Genomic DNA, 14,705 nt, shown 5'->3' with positions numbered 1-14,705 from the left:
CAGGCTAGGGTCGGTGAGTGCTAGGCTTCGCGTTGAACTGTTTAATTTTGGGTCTGGAGATTAGTTCTTCACTGGAGTCTCTAGCACAAGCTTCTCCGATCTCAAGTTTGTCTGCTTACTTGCCAGTCCACATATCCCACCTACCCGTAGTCTATTGATCCATCCAGTAAACCCACGTTGAATGAGTGGTTAATTATGTGTTATGCGTGTTGTAGAGGAAACTAGATTCCTCCTGCCCTCAAAGAGGTCGAAGTCTAGGAAAGGAAATAAGATATGTATACAAATAAACGTCTACAGAGTAGAAAGTCCAAACATGTTGAGCCGGGCTGGGGTTGGCTCTGGTAGGAGATTCAGGGAAGACAATGTAGGAGGTGACATTTGAATTAGGACTTGAAGGATTTGGACACTTTGGCCTCTCCACATAGGCCTAACTCATTCCATCCCACTAGGCTTATCTGTGGTTCCTCCCAAGGGAGGAGACGTTTCTCTTCCTTTGAGAAGTTGATGCTACTATTTTCCTGTATCCTGGATCCCGCCCAGTTTTGTGTCTCAAGAGACTGTCTATCGGGTACATTCTTTCCCTAATATTATTTTTCCACTTATTCTAATATTTATTTATTAATGAGCACCTACTGTTACAAGGCACAGATATTAAGGGTAGGAATACAAGTAAGACAACCTTCAAATCTCATCTCTCATTGTCTGTTGGGAGGGCTGTTCATGCCCTCCAGCTATATTATCAGATAGAATAAGTACTACAATTGATAGAAAGAACCAGTTCTCTGGAGAAGAGCAAGTGTTCCAAATTAGCATGGCGGTACCATTCTGGTGGCCTAATCTTGTGCAATGCCACAAAAAAAAAATACTGTGCTGGCCAGTAGAAGCAATCTGCTTGCCAGGTTGCCCTAGACAATCCATAAGCATGAGCCCTGAAAGCTTTTCATGGCACCTGGCCAACCCCATGAATGAGGCAGAGGGTTCGAGAGTACTCTGAAGAGAAGAAACAGACTGCGACAATCCCAACCACTGCAGGGGGGCTTTAAAAAATTCAAAAATAGTATTTTAAAGTGTGGGGACCCCTGAGGCCCAAGACCTGGGCCAGGGACTCTACTTTTCTGGGTCTCAGGACAATAGTGGATGGTAGAATAAAGATGGTCTCATATTCTTTGCTATTGCACCCATTAAGAGGTGGAATCTAATTCCATTCCCTTTGAATCTGAGCTGGTCTTAGTGACTTACCTGACCAATAAAATGTGGCAAAAATAAAAGTCTGGGATTTCCAAGGCCAGGTCATAAAAAGCTTTGCAGCTTCTAACCAGCCTCTTGGAACACTCCTTCTGGTAGCCCTGAGTCATCTTGGAAAAAACTGGACTGCCTTGAGGCTACCATGCTGGATAGGCCATGTCTGTAAGTGCTCCAGTCAACATGCCCAGCCGAGCCCAATCTTCTGGCCAAGGCACCAGAAATGTAAATGAAGACATCTTGTACCCTCTGTACTAGTCTATCCACCTGCTAAATCCCACCAAGTGACCTCTGCAGACTCTACATCAAACCGAATAATTGCTCAGCTGAGCCTCTGCCTGAATTCCTATCCCACAAAATCAAGAGATATAGTAAAATTCATGATATTTTAAGCCACTAAATTTTGGGGTAGTTTGTTATGCAGCAATAAATACCCAACCTCAAAATATTTAACATTTAATTGGGGAGATGGGGTTCAGGGCTTATCAAAAGGTAACAATGCAAGAGAAGGTATGACTGTGTATTGAGTGAGTGGTAAAGACAATTAAGTTCTGTTAGAATGCAGAAAAGGAAGAGATCCCTTTGAATATGGATGATAAAGGAAGACTTTCCAGAAGAGATGGGGTTTCAGCTGGACCTTAAAATACAAGAAGGATTAGGACATATGAAGAGGCAGGCATAGGACATTCCTGGTGAGCAGAGAGGTAAAGCTGGGAAGGTGTGGCTAGTCCCAAGAGGCAGTCTGTATGGTTCTTCTTGGCTAGAGAAGATGATTTCTGCCATAGAGGAAGATGAAGCTGGAATGGTGAAGCAGTCATACTGCAGACAGGAAAAACGCTTTGCCTCCACCTTGTGGCCTTGGGGACTTTCTGGAGGGCTTTGAGCCTCAAGTAATGGAACCAAGAATATTTCAGGGAAATTACTATGATGACTTCATGCTTTCTTCTTTTATTTAAACTTCAAGGGATCCACCCAGCTGGTGTGGCTCAGTGGTTGAGCGTCCACCCATATACCAAGAGGTCACCAGTTTGATTCTCAGTCAGGGCACGTGCCAGGTTGTGGGCTCAATCCCCAGTTGGAGGCATGCAGGAGGTGGCCAATTGATGTTCTCTCTCATCGATGTTTTTATCTCTTTCGCTCTCCCTCTCCCTTCCTCTCTCTCTAAAATCAATAAAGAAAAAAAAATTTTTTTAAGAGATGCCCCACAGTTTTACAGTTCCAGGATTTGACAGATCTATTCATAGTTAACCTGTTTGTTCCCTTTATAGCCTGATAAACTGGGAACACATCCTTCTGAAGAGTCTTTTTGGTCTGTCCAATTTGAGGAAACAATTCATATCTCTGAACCTGCATTAATCTGTTGTGTCTCTTTGGCCAGCTTGAGCAACTTGAATAGGCTAATTCTCTTAACCCTTCTACCAAACTGTCAGTGCTACTTACACTGCCTTAGCCCTGGGCTCCGCCCCCTCTCACATACCTTATGTTCCTATTTCCTTCTGACCACCCCCTGTGTCCCATTGTCTGTCCCACCTGTGCCAATGCTCAAGCGCCACCTGGAACAGTTGGTGTCAGTTGTGAATATGTCTTACTTCCTCAGCTAAACCGTGAGAGCCTATTGAAAGATTCTCATCATTCCTCAACCACTCCCTTCCCTTTCCAATCATCCTCTTCAGTGTTGCCCAAAAGATCTTTCTAACACAGAGATTTGATGTCATATATACGTCAAGTCTTTTAATAGCTCCCTGGTGCCTAAGAAACACATTTGGCAGTCAAAGCCCTGCTTACTGGCTGCATCCCCGGCCATTTCCCCCATCCTAACTAGAGGAATTGCAGCTCTTCTCACAAGGGCCTTTGTGTCCTCTGGCCTTTGCATGCACTCTGCATGCACTGTTCCCTGTGCTCCAAACACCCTCTCTTCTGCCTCAAGCCTGATTAACTCCCACTCTTCGTAGTCTTACTCTGGTTTCACCTCTGTTGGAGTGCACCCCTGACACCCAGGAAGGGTTAGAACTCCTCCCCCATTCTCCTCTGGTACCTGGTGCTCCCTCTCAGCATATCTCACAGGTGTCACAACTCTCTGTCCACTAACCTGAGGACAGGAAATGTATCTTTTATTCTTTTTTTAAAAGTTTGTTTTTATTGATTTTTAGAGAGAGAGGGAGAGAGAGATAGAAACATCAATTGGTTGCCTCCTGCACACCTCCTCCTGGTGATTGAGGCCACAACCTGGGCATGTGCCCTGACCAGGAATCAAATCAGTGACCTCTTGGTCCATGGGTCGATGCTCAACCACCGAGCCACACCGGCTGGGCGTATCTTTCATCTTTGCATTTCCCCAGCATCTAGCTCAGTGACTGGTACATATTGTTAAATATCTGTTGACCTGAAATAGACTCCATTTAATCAACTCACTCTCCTAACTATTCCACCTTCCTGCCATTTCTGAAGCCCAAAATTATTTGAAAGTTGACCTTCAGACAATTATACACTGCCTGATCAGTGGAGCCATTCTTGCTGAAAGTGTTGTCACTAAAATCAGTGCAGAGTGCTAAACAAAATGCTTCCTTTTAAAGCCCTTTCACAACCGTTTCTCATTCTGTGCTAATGACCAGGTGGTGGGAGGCAGGACAGGCATCACCATCCTGGTTTTCTAGACAAACATGCTGAGCTTCAGAGAAATTGACTTGCTTTCTTTCCCAAGCTGACGGTGAGAGATGGGAACTAGGTCCAGGCTGAAGTCACACACCACCCTTCAGGTAGTTACTGTGTCATCCTTCCTCTTAGACCCACTTTGAACAGCAACAAACCCCTAGTCACTCAGCCAAAGACAGAGAAACATAATCTCACTGCCTCTGGGTTTTCTCCCCAACCCCTTCGATTAAAGCTGAGCAGACAGAAAGGATGACATTTCTGAACTCAGGGGCTGCAATGAGCTGAGAAAAACAAGCATCTGCGGTCCCTAGCGGGACCCACCAGGTGGAGGGGATATTGCCCCGGGTGCTGCAGGAGGTGAGGAGGGGTCTCCCAGGAAGCTGCCCTCCTTGGAAAGTCCATCAGCAAATTGTCTCATGTAGCCATAACAGCCAGGAGCAAGGTGGGGGGAGCAGTGTTTTGTCCAAAAAGAGCCAGTGTATTGTAAACACGATAAAAGGGGCTGGAAAGCCCCACTTATCACTGACTAATGTGTCCCCAGGTCATTGGGGAGCTGGCCCCCCACCAGCAGCCGTGAGCAGGGAAAGAGAATTCCCGATTAACCCCATCTAACCCCATCACTAGTGAGCAGGGCCAGGGCAAAGGTCTGGCTCTTCCTCTTGCTAAGTGATTCCCATGGTCATTAGGCGCTCGTGGGGCTCAGAACAGAGTTTCTAGGAAACCCTCTGCCAGGCTGCAGAGATGCCTCTGAGCCCCCTGCTCCTTGAGGTCACATGGATCAGGGTGGGTGTGTGGGCATCCTTGGAAGGAGAGGAGGTCTGAGGAAGGCAGAGATAACAGGAGGCTGGGGAAGTTGCAAAGGGAGGGTGGTGGTCTCCTGGTTAATCATGGGTACATGGGGCAATGGGTTGGCTTAATTTATACTTGAGGGACTGATTGAGAAATTGGTCTCTCTGGGCTCTTAATTCTAATGATCTCATTTATCCCTTACAAGTCCCTTGTGGCAGGTGTCATAATTTATAGATGAGAAAACGGAGGCCCCAAGTGACACAGTGGGTTAGTGGCCAACGAAGACTTAAACTCAGGCCTTGCTGACTCCCAGCCTGGGCATTTCAGCGTCAGTTGGACCAGATCAGTATTTAAGTGTGAAAACTTCTGAGGTTTGGTCAAATGAGTTCTGCTTTCCTCTAAATATACTTCACCCCCAGGGGGCCTTCCTTGTTTGTGTCTGTCTCTTCCTTTTGGTTCCCCATTTTCCTGGACCACTGAGTTCAGGATTTGATACACCGAGCCTGAGTGTGACTTTTCAATGTGGTCTTTTTGGCCAAATCCATTTATTTGTCTGAGCCGCCGTTTCTTTGTTTGATGGAGACTATAATGCCCACTCTAGGTATTTCACCATGTTGAAGGAGGGTTAAATGAGAAGGGGAATGAAGGGCTTTGCCCAGGATTTGATTGTTAGTGGTCGTCATGGAACTTTCTGAGTGAGTTTCTTGCCTTCAGTGTTTTCCCCCTGGCCCACCTGCCTCTCCAGGCACATTGCCTTCAAATTCACCTGCCTAAAATGCCACCCTATGCATGTCTCCTACTCAGGAACCATAATCCTTGCTATTGCTTCCTTGGCCTGGAACGCATCTTTCCTGGATCAGCCCACCTCCCACTCCCTAACCTGGAGCCTCTGCTTGCTTGCCCAACCATGGGCTCAAGTCACGATCCTACTCACGGTGAGCAAATACACTGTGTGTTCTCAGACCTGTGGACCTGTGCTGGCTCCTTGAAGTGATCGGTCCCCTTTTCCAAGCTGGCTCAGAACCCAACCCCTCCTCTAGCCGGATTTCTGACCACCCATCCTGTTGCAGCCTCTCCACCCTCTTGTCTTTATCATTCTCTGTGCCTCAGCATTCACCTCCTGGAAATGTTGGCTTTCCATGTATAATCCATCTCCAGGTCAGATCACAAGTTTCTTGAGGACAAAGACCTCATTTCTTTCAATGAATCCACTCAACTAATGTAGGCTGGAGAGGCAGTGGGCTTATAGGGCTATCCTCAGGAATCAATCCATCTACATGTCAGAAGAAAGTGTCTTACCCTGCCACATGAGCCCCCGAAGCGGTAATACTTTGAGTATCTGGATTACTGAAGAGCTCAGTATGTATCCATGAACTGACTCAAGCCATGGAAGGCCAGTGTGGAGGGAGGATTGTTTTTGGCAGATGGCAACTTTATGACCTGGAAAAGAATGCCAACCTAGAAGCCCTCTATGTTATAGCCTGTAGAGGTTTCCCTGAGCATGCAGGAGCCCCTGTACCATCCCTCTTCATCTCCGCCATTCAGTGAGTCCTCGGGGTTTCAGGTGTGTGGTGGGAGGCAGGAGGCTGTAATGTTTTTCTATGACCTTGATAACCAACGAGCTGAGGACCAATAGCCTGCTCATTTCCCCATGGAGACACTGAGGCCCAAAGGGGGGAGGCGACCTGCCCACATCACACAGAGTTCAAAGCATATCTGACTCCCAGTCCAGTGCTCTGCTCCCTACGTCACACTGCCTCTTGGGTGACACATATAGCAATACCTTGCATACAGGGATTCTGGAAGCACAGGCCAGAAGCCAGAGCTCAGGAACCATCCCTGCATTCAGATTGCCTTCAACCTGTGACGAGGTGAAGAAGCCCAAGCCGACTGAAAAATCTCTGAGAAGGAATCTCTCAGCTCCTCTCCAAAGCCCCCAAACCTGTCACTCCTTGGGGTATCCCATCTGTTTTTACCTCTCTTTGAAATGAAGGTGCCGTCTCCCCAGCCCAAGCCAGTGATCTCAGGCTCCACTGTCCAATATACTCACCACTAGCCACACTAGCTATTGAGCACCCGAAGTGTGATTAGTGCAAATCGACTTGGGATGTAAGTGTAAGATACACACTGGCTTTTCAAAACTTAGTATAAAAATGTGTATAGCCCGGCTGGTGTGGCTCAGTGGGTTGAGCGTCATCCCATGGACTGAGAAGTCCCGGTTTGATTCCTGGTCAGGGCACATGCTCAAGTTGCCGGCTTGATCCCCAGTAGGGGGCGTACAGGAGGCAGCTGATGGATGTTTCTCACATTGATGTTTCTCTACAAAATCAATAAAAACATATTTCAAAAATATATGTAATATCTAAATACTTTTTTACAGTGATTCATGTTGAAATGATAATGTTATTAAAACGAACTGCACCTATTTCTTTTCCCCTTTTTAAGTTGACTTCTAGAAATTTAAAATTAAACAGGGGGCTCTCACATGTAGTTGTGCTATCTTTCTACAGGACAGTGCTGGTCTAGACTATGCCCTGTGGCTCCCCTGTGAGGCTGCAGGCTCAGACTCAGGGAGCTGACTTGCAGAGTACTTCCTCCACCCGCTCACTCCAGCCCAGCCTGCGATCCCAGGCCTGAGACGTGCTCGTACACGAATTGGGTCCCCAGTTCTCCAGACTGAACGGCCCCTCCCTGGGGACCCCTCTGAGCTCGCTCAGATCCAGACTCTCAGAGTGGGGTATGAGGGCAATCAAGGCAGCTTTTCTATTGAAGGTGAACGGGGCCAGGACTAGAATGAGGCAAGCCAGGTAGCAGGGCAACAGGTGAAGGAGGCCCTTGCTCCTGGGAGGCTGACCCTAGGACCTTCACCTGCCGCTCCCCCTGCTCCCGGCTCCAATTCAGTTCCTTCGGTGGGACACAGAGGTTCAGAGCTGAGCTCACCACAGTCCCAGGGTGGTCCTAATAGCTCCTGCCTCCCACAGGCAAAAGCCCCACTCCACACCCACTGAGCCAGCCCCAAATAACCAGATCCGCTGCCAGGGCCTCCTCACCCCACTTTCAGTGCCTTCGGGAGACAAGCTGCATTAATGGTGATAATTTTGCAGCTTTGAAAGGGAAGCGCCCAAGACCCTGAGGCGTGGGGCTAGAGAAGCCCTCTGAGGAGAGGGCCAGACGGCAGGCGGCTGTCCCTCAGAGGCCTCCATCTTGCTGCAGGCCATGGGGCCAACGTGTCCCAACACTGACAGGCTTCCTTGCGCAAGCCAGACCTCACAGAGTGAGGGGGGCGTGTGAGGAGGGGGACAAGGAGGCTCAACAGGAGAGTCGGAGGCTCATCCATCAAGCACCATCAAACAGCAGGGCCACAGGCCTGTCTGAACACTGGGCTTTTTAAAGAGGACTTCTGCAGCCCCCCCCCCCAAACCTTAGCCTCCTGGAATCAAGCACATTCCATTGTGGGCGATTAGGGGGTCCACAACCCAGGCTGGGGTGCCCCCCCAAGCCTCCTCACCCACAATGCCGAGTCTGAGCTCCCCTACACCCCCCTCTCCTAACTGGAGCTGTGGTTAAGGGGCCCAGGGCAAGACAGAAATTGGTGGGGCCTTTTTGTCTGCCCCTGCTTTTAAGAAAATAGCATACAATTTGAGAAGCTATCTTTACTATCTTTTCTTTTTTTAAATCAGGAGATCTGGGTTGCAGCAGGAGTCTCTAAAGCCTTGTTTATTCCAAGAGCTGGGGCTGGAGAGCGGAAGAGTCCCTCCGATAAGAGCGGAGGACCGGCCGTCCTCCCAGCGAGCCTGCCGCCTGCACCTGGCTCGCCCTTCTGAGCACCGAGGGTCAGCTGACCGCACGTGCCCCGAGTGCTCACAGCCACGGTCCGGCCCTCCCTGCCAGGTGGGACAAGAGCATGGACTTCCCTTCTCTACTACTGGGGGCGGGGACAACTGGGACCTGAAGTCCTGAGAACAGGGTGAAGGTGAACCTTGCTCACCTAGGTATCAGAAAGACCTGTGTTCAAATCCTGACTCAGGCCCCTGCTGCCTGTTGACCTTGGCAGGTTACTTGAATTCGCTGAGCCCCATTTCATTAACTGGCCAGTGCCCCTCATATACTCTTGGTGTAGTGGAAAGCCATCTGGCCTTGCAATCAGAGAGATCTAGGTTGGGTCAGTGGCAGGCTGTGCATCCTCAGGTAAATGACCAGACTACTCTGACCTTCATTTTCCATATGTGGTTTTTGCAAGGTTTAAATGCAATCACATACTGGAAAGTACCTGGCACAACACATGGTGGATGGTGCTATCAGATGGAAATTCTTCTTCTGTCTCCTGCCCCCACCCCCCCTTCATAATATAGCTGCCCGTGGTACCTTTACAATACAGCTCTAATGGCAGTGTAGCTGTGGCACAGTTATAGCCTGGTCTCCCAAGTGGCAGGGCCCTAGGACAGCGCCTAATGCTCACACAGTGCTCTCATTTTTGTATGTTTGGGTTGCCTGTTAGTTAAGAGCACCAACTCTGCAGCCTAAGTTCAAATTTGAGCTCTGCCACCTCCTAGATGGGCAATCTCAGGCCAGTGCTCAACTTCTCTGTGCCTCAACCTCCTTATCGGTTAAATGGATATAATGAGCACCTTCTTCGTAGGGTTGTTGTGAGGTTTGAATAAGGTAATCATTTAAAGGGCACATGCTACATGCTATATGCTACAGGAGTGTTTTGTTAATGCAATTTATTGACCAGCTTCCCTGCCCAGAGATGCTCACCATCCATCTACTGGCCCAGGTTCAGGCCTTTTGCAGGCCCTGTCCTGTTAGTTCAGGGAAGTCCTTTCTGACCCTGTGTCTATTTTCTTACGGGAGAGGGGAGGGAGCCAAGCTGCAGAAGAGGCCCAGGGAAGGCCTTGGCTTGGCCTCTGGTCCTTGCCTCCCACCCCACCCATCAGCACTGGTCAGAAACCAGGGCAAGCAGCTCCTTCCCCAGGAGTGGGGGCTGGGCTGGGCTGGGCCAGCTGCTCCTCACTGTTCAGGAAGAGACGATAGTCAGGGAACGCATTTGTTACCGCCCATCGTCAGCACAAAGGTGGCTGCAGGAGGAGCTTCCTCTCTAGGAGGAAGGGAGAAGGTCAGTGGCCCACATCCGGACCTGCCTGTTCCTCCCAGATGCTGTGGAAAGATGTCCTAGCCACTTCGTCATTGCTGGGCGGGGTCTTTCCTTCGCACTGGGCAGGTCCCTTGGAGGACCTTAGTCTGCAGGGCTGGGCACACACTCACAGGCACACAGTCCTCCCCACCCCACCTCTCAACACACACACACACATACACATAGTCCAGAGGCTGCGGGATAAAGCAAACAGTTATTGACTTGGCTGTCTGCTTGATATCCCACTGGGCTGTCCTGGGCCACAAGACACAATGGGCCATTGGGAATGATGGCTCAGCTGTCAGTGTTCATTGCCCAAGAGGTCAAGGCCATGGCTTAATCCTTAGAGCCATAGATTTCCTTCTCTTCCATAGCCACAGATGTCACCCTGTACCGGGGCGTGCTCTCTCATGCATGTGCAACATGGACACAGGGGATCAGTTTGTGACTCAGCAGAAGAATAACATTCTCTTCTTCTGCTGCCCACTGGGCTCAGGGTGGGTTATTCCAAGCATCATCTTCACAGGGGACCTTTGGACTCTGTGATGCAAGCTGTCTAAGAAGGTCATCTCACTTGGGCTGCTGTGGTTCCCATTTCTCCAGTGTAGAAATGCAGGCTTTGGGACACGCGGAGACCTGCTCCAAGATCCCAGAGCTGGTTTCCTTGTCATGGGGGTGGGCCGAACCTGCTCTGTGTTTTGAGAGGTGGAGGCCCAGGTAGGAGGTCCCAGGAGTGCCTCATCTCCAAGGGAGAGGCGGAGCTCTGCAGGAAACCCTGGGAAAGGGGGCTCTTTTTGAGGTCTTTGCCAGGAAGATCCCAGTTTTTCTGCAGCCCCAGGCAGAGCACAGGCCTGTGCTCACATCAAGACATCATGCAACTCTCCTGAGTTTGGGTTTTCATGCCTCTTCAGTCCACTCTAACCTTGAGCAAGGACAAAATGAGAGTGTAAGAGCAGATACTGGGACAGAGTTGTTGTGCGAGATGGTGAGCTCCAGGCTTAGTGTTTGGTGCTGGAGAGCTACAGGTGAGGAAGCCATGGTCCTTACTTTCAACTTGTTCTCTAGTGAGGGAGACAGAACCAAGTCGCATAGAAGTACCCTGCCTGAAAGGACTTAAAAAAACAAGGGAACCGTATCTCCAATAGCAAGAAGGCCAGAGAGGTGGTTCCAGTATTGGTCAATTCAGGGACTCAGTGCATCATTGAGAACCTGAAATTTTTGTCTTTCTGCCTGCCAGCTCTCCTCATGGTGTCAAAGTGTCGGCCACACATCCGGGTACTGCAGACTGATACTGCAAATAACCGAAGCACGTGCGGGACTGTTTCTGCTTGCATCCCCTTTTTTAGAGAGAGAGACCTTTCCCACCAGCCCTGGCAGAACGTGGCTTCAACCCTTACTGGCTAGCATTGCATCACCTTCCCATGCTCAAATTCATCTCTGAAAAGGGAAAAGGGCTGATCACACCTGGATCTCCTCCTTAACTGGAGGTAGAGATCCCTTCTCCAGAGAGGCTGAGTATCTAATCAGAACTGGGGTTCTTTTACCTAGAAGAAGGGGGAGCAGGCTACTCAGAGTGTCTGTTGGCAACCAGATAGATCCCAGTGTTTAGTGTTTCTTCCCCCACTCCAGGAGCAGCTTGGGAAACCCATCCTGGTTGTCTCAGCCCCCTGCTCTGTCTATTTGTTTTTCCCTCTAGACTTACTGCTTGACCACAAACTGCTCCTTGTTTGTTGTTCAAACTTAGCCAAGTGAAAACTTCCTGCCACTGAGTTCTCTCCCTTTCCTTCTCTCTCCATCTTACACACACACACACATACACACACACACACACACACACACACACACACACACACACACACACACACACAATCTAGGTGACCATTGAATTACTCTGAACTATGAGGAAAACGGCTGTTCCAGGGCAGTGCCCCCCTCCCCAGCACAGACACCTCTCCCTCGGCCGTTTCTGACGGGGTTTGCACACAGAGGCATCCATGAACTCCATTTCTGCAGAAACACTTCATAGCCAAAGACTGGGCTTGATCTACAGCAAAGGAAAAGTTTGATTATTTATTTATTTTTTTAATCCTCACCCGAGGACATTTTTTCATTTTTTGTTCAGATAGACAAAGAGGGAGAGAGAGAGAGAGAGAGAGAAACATCGACATGAAAGGGACACATCGAGTGGCTGCCACCCGCACGACCCACCCAGGGCTGCGGACAAACCGCAACCGAGGTACGTGCCCTTAGCGGGAACCGAACCTGGGTCTCTCTGGACCACAGGCCAGGGCGTGATTATTATCTCATTTGATTCAACGAACCTCATGTGCTCCACGTGGCCCGACCACAAGGAATACGCTTACGAGGCGGCGTCCGGGGAGGGAGGCTGCTCATCCAGCTGGTTCATTCTCAGACTCCAGAAGGAATCTCAGTGGTAAAAAGCTGGCTGATTCCAGCCCAGAGACAGAGCATGGCAGCCGGGCATTGGGGAAGAAAATGAAAGACTTGTTGCAAATGACTCAACCCTCACTCCATTGCCATGAGCATTACTTACTAGATGTGTTCCTTGGAGGTTTGTGTTCCTTCCGGTCCTCCCTCACAAGAAGTCTAGAGAGAATTCCCAAAGCATCCAACTATACTAGGTACAAAAATTAAGTCCCTAATGCAGACAACTCGCTCAGTGTAATAGGGACCCTGCCTACCTCAGGGTCTCCCCTTGGTCACCCCCCTGCTGCCCCAGCTCCAGCCACACTGACCATCTTGCTGTTCTTTAAATGTGCCACACTTGTTCCAACTTCAGTTCCCTCTCCCTCAAATGCCCTCCTCCGAGCTTAGCTTAGAAGCCAGTTCTTCAGAGAACCTTCCTTGAACACCTACATGTATAGACAAGGTAGTCCTTCCCACCTTTATTTGATTTAGTTTAATTGCATTACAGCTGATTGAAAGCACATTATTTATAGGTTTATTTCTTTATTATCTACCTCCCCCTACTAGAATGGAAGCCCATGAGGGCCAGACCCTGGGCTATCCTGGTCTCCACTCTATCCTAGAACACAAAGCTTGACCTGTGGATGGTGTTAAAAAAATGAGTGAATTAATGATATCTCCAGCCTGGACTACTTTTCTGGGCTGAAATGAAAACAAACAAACAAAAACAAAAATCTGCTGCACAAGTGCTGATAGAGATTAGCTACAGTTATAGCCTCCCCACCCTGCTGTGTCCCACGCTGCTGAACACAGAGGAGCGAGCTGATGGAGAGAAGCAGATGTCAGACTCACAAATGCTTCTCCTCCTCCTTCTCCTTCCCCACCGTAATCCTCTAAGGATGACTGCTCTTCAGGAGGCTTGAGAAGTGGAGAAGGATGGGAGGACGCTGTGAAGGAAGCATCTCTGATGGTAATGATGGGCACCGTGCAGTATGTGTGACAGACCATCGTGCCATTTTACAGATGAGAACTCTGACTCTCATGAAGGTTGAAGGACTTGTTCAAGGTTCCTGGATTAGTAATGGTAGAGTTGGGGCTATACTCTCATAGTCAGACTGAACAGTCCATGCTCTGGACAGCTCTGCTAGGACCACCTCCCTACCTTTGATGTGGGTCACTGTGAGAATTAAAGGAGATCATCAGCTTCCCTAACAGTTTCCCAGGATTTTCTACATAACAGCTCTATTGGAGTAGATCAAGTGCACCCCGTGAAAGTGTACAACTCAGTGGTTTTTAGTATATTCACAGAGTTGTGCCAACATCGCCACTATCTAATTCCAGAGCATTTTTATCACCTCCCCCAAAACACCCATACCCATTAGCAGCCACTCCCCATATTCCTAGGCAACCATACTCTATTTTCTGTCTCTATACATTTTTTTATTCATTTCATAGAAATAGAATCATACAATATGTGGCGTTTCGTGACTGGTTTCATCTACTCTGCATAATGTTTTCAAGGTTCATCCATGTTGTAACATGCATCAGTACTTCATTCCTTTCGATGACCAAATAACATTCCATTGCGTGGATAGACCACGTCTGCTTGTCCATTCACCAGCTGGTGGACGTTGGTTTGTTTCTACCTTTTCATTATTATGAATAGTGCTGCTATGAACACTCCTGTACCAGTTCTTTTAGGAACATGTTTCAATTCTTTTGGGCAAATACCTAACAGTGTAATTGCTGAGTCATATAGCAACGCTATGCTTAACACTTTGAGAAACTGCCAAAGAGTTTTCCAAAGCAGCTGCCCCATTTCATGTTCTCACCGCCAACACAAGAGCTGTAGTGCCTGAGGGATGCTGGGTGCTGTGATTGACGGCAGCTGAAATGCACAGCTGTCTGACTCAGTAGAGCCTGGCTCCATGGGACAAGAACCCTCTCTGAATTTTGAGGTTCTACAAGGCAAGAACCCCCATAACTTCATTTTTGTTCGCTCATCTCTCCCTTTCTCCTGCATCCTTACTTTCTTCTGGCCCTAGTCTCTAACTCTCCTCCAGCCCTGTCCTCCCCATAGGTCTCACCTGTGCTCTCTTCACAGTCCAGTGGCTGGAGGCCCTGGTGGGCCAGAGGGGAGGCTGGGTCTCATGAGAATAGCCATGGACACAGACCACGGCCAGAGAAGGAGGAAAGCGGCCAAGTAGTTCGCTAGCCGGGGGGATTCTTGAACTTAGCAGTGGAAACCCTTGGAGTGGCTGGCCAAGACACTTCATGGGAATTATTTAAAATGTGCAACTTTAAAACACTATTATTACGATTTCAGTTGTTACGAAAAAACAACATTTTTACGATTTCAGTTGTTAAGAGCTTGGAACTTTTTCTGTGGACACTTGTGACATTCTGAGCAGTGCATTTGTTGGAGAGGGGAGAGTGGGGAGGTGGGAAGAGAAAAGTCCTT

Source organism: Molossus molossus, unplaced genomic scaffold (assembly GCF_014108415.1).
Source record: "Molossus molossus isolate mMolMol1 unplaced genomic scaffold, mMolMol1.p scaffold_m16_p_19, whole genome shotgun sequence".
Taxonomy (NCBI): Eukaryota; Metazoa; Chordata; class Mammalia; order Chiroptera; family Molossidae; genus Molossus; species Molossus molossus.
The sequence above is the reverse complement of the archived record's forward strand: the minus strand, read 5'-3'. Positions refer to the sequence as shown.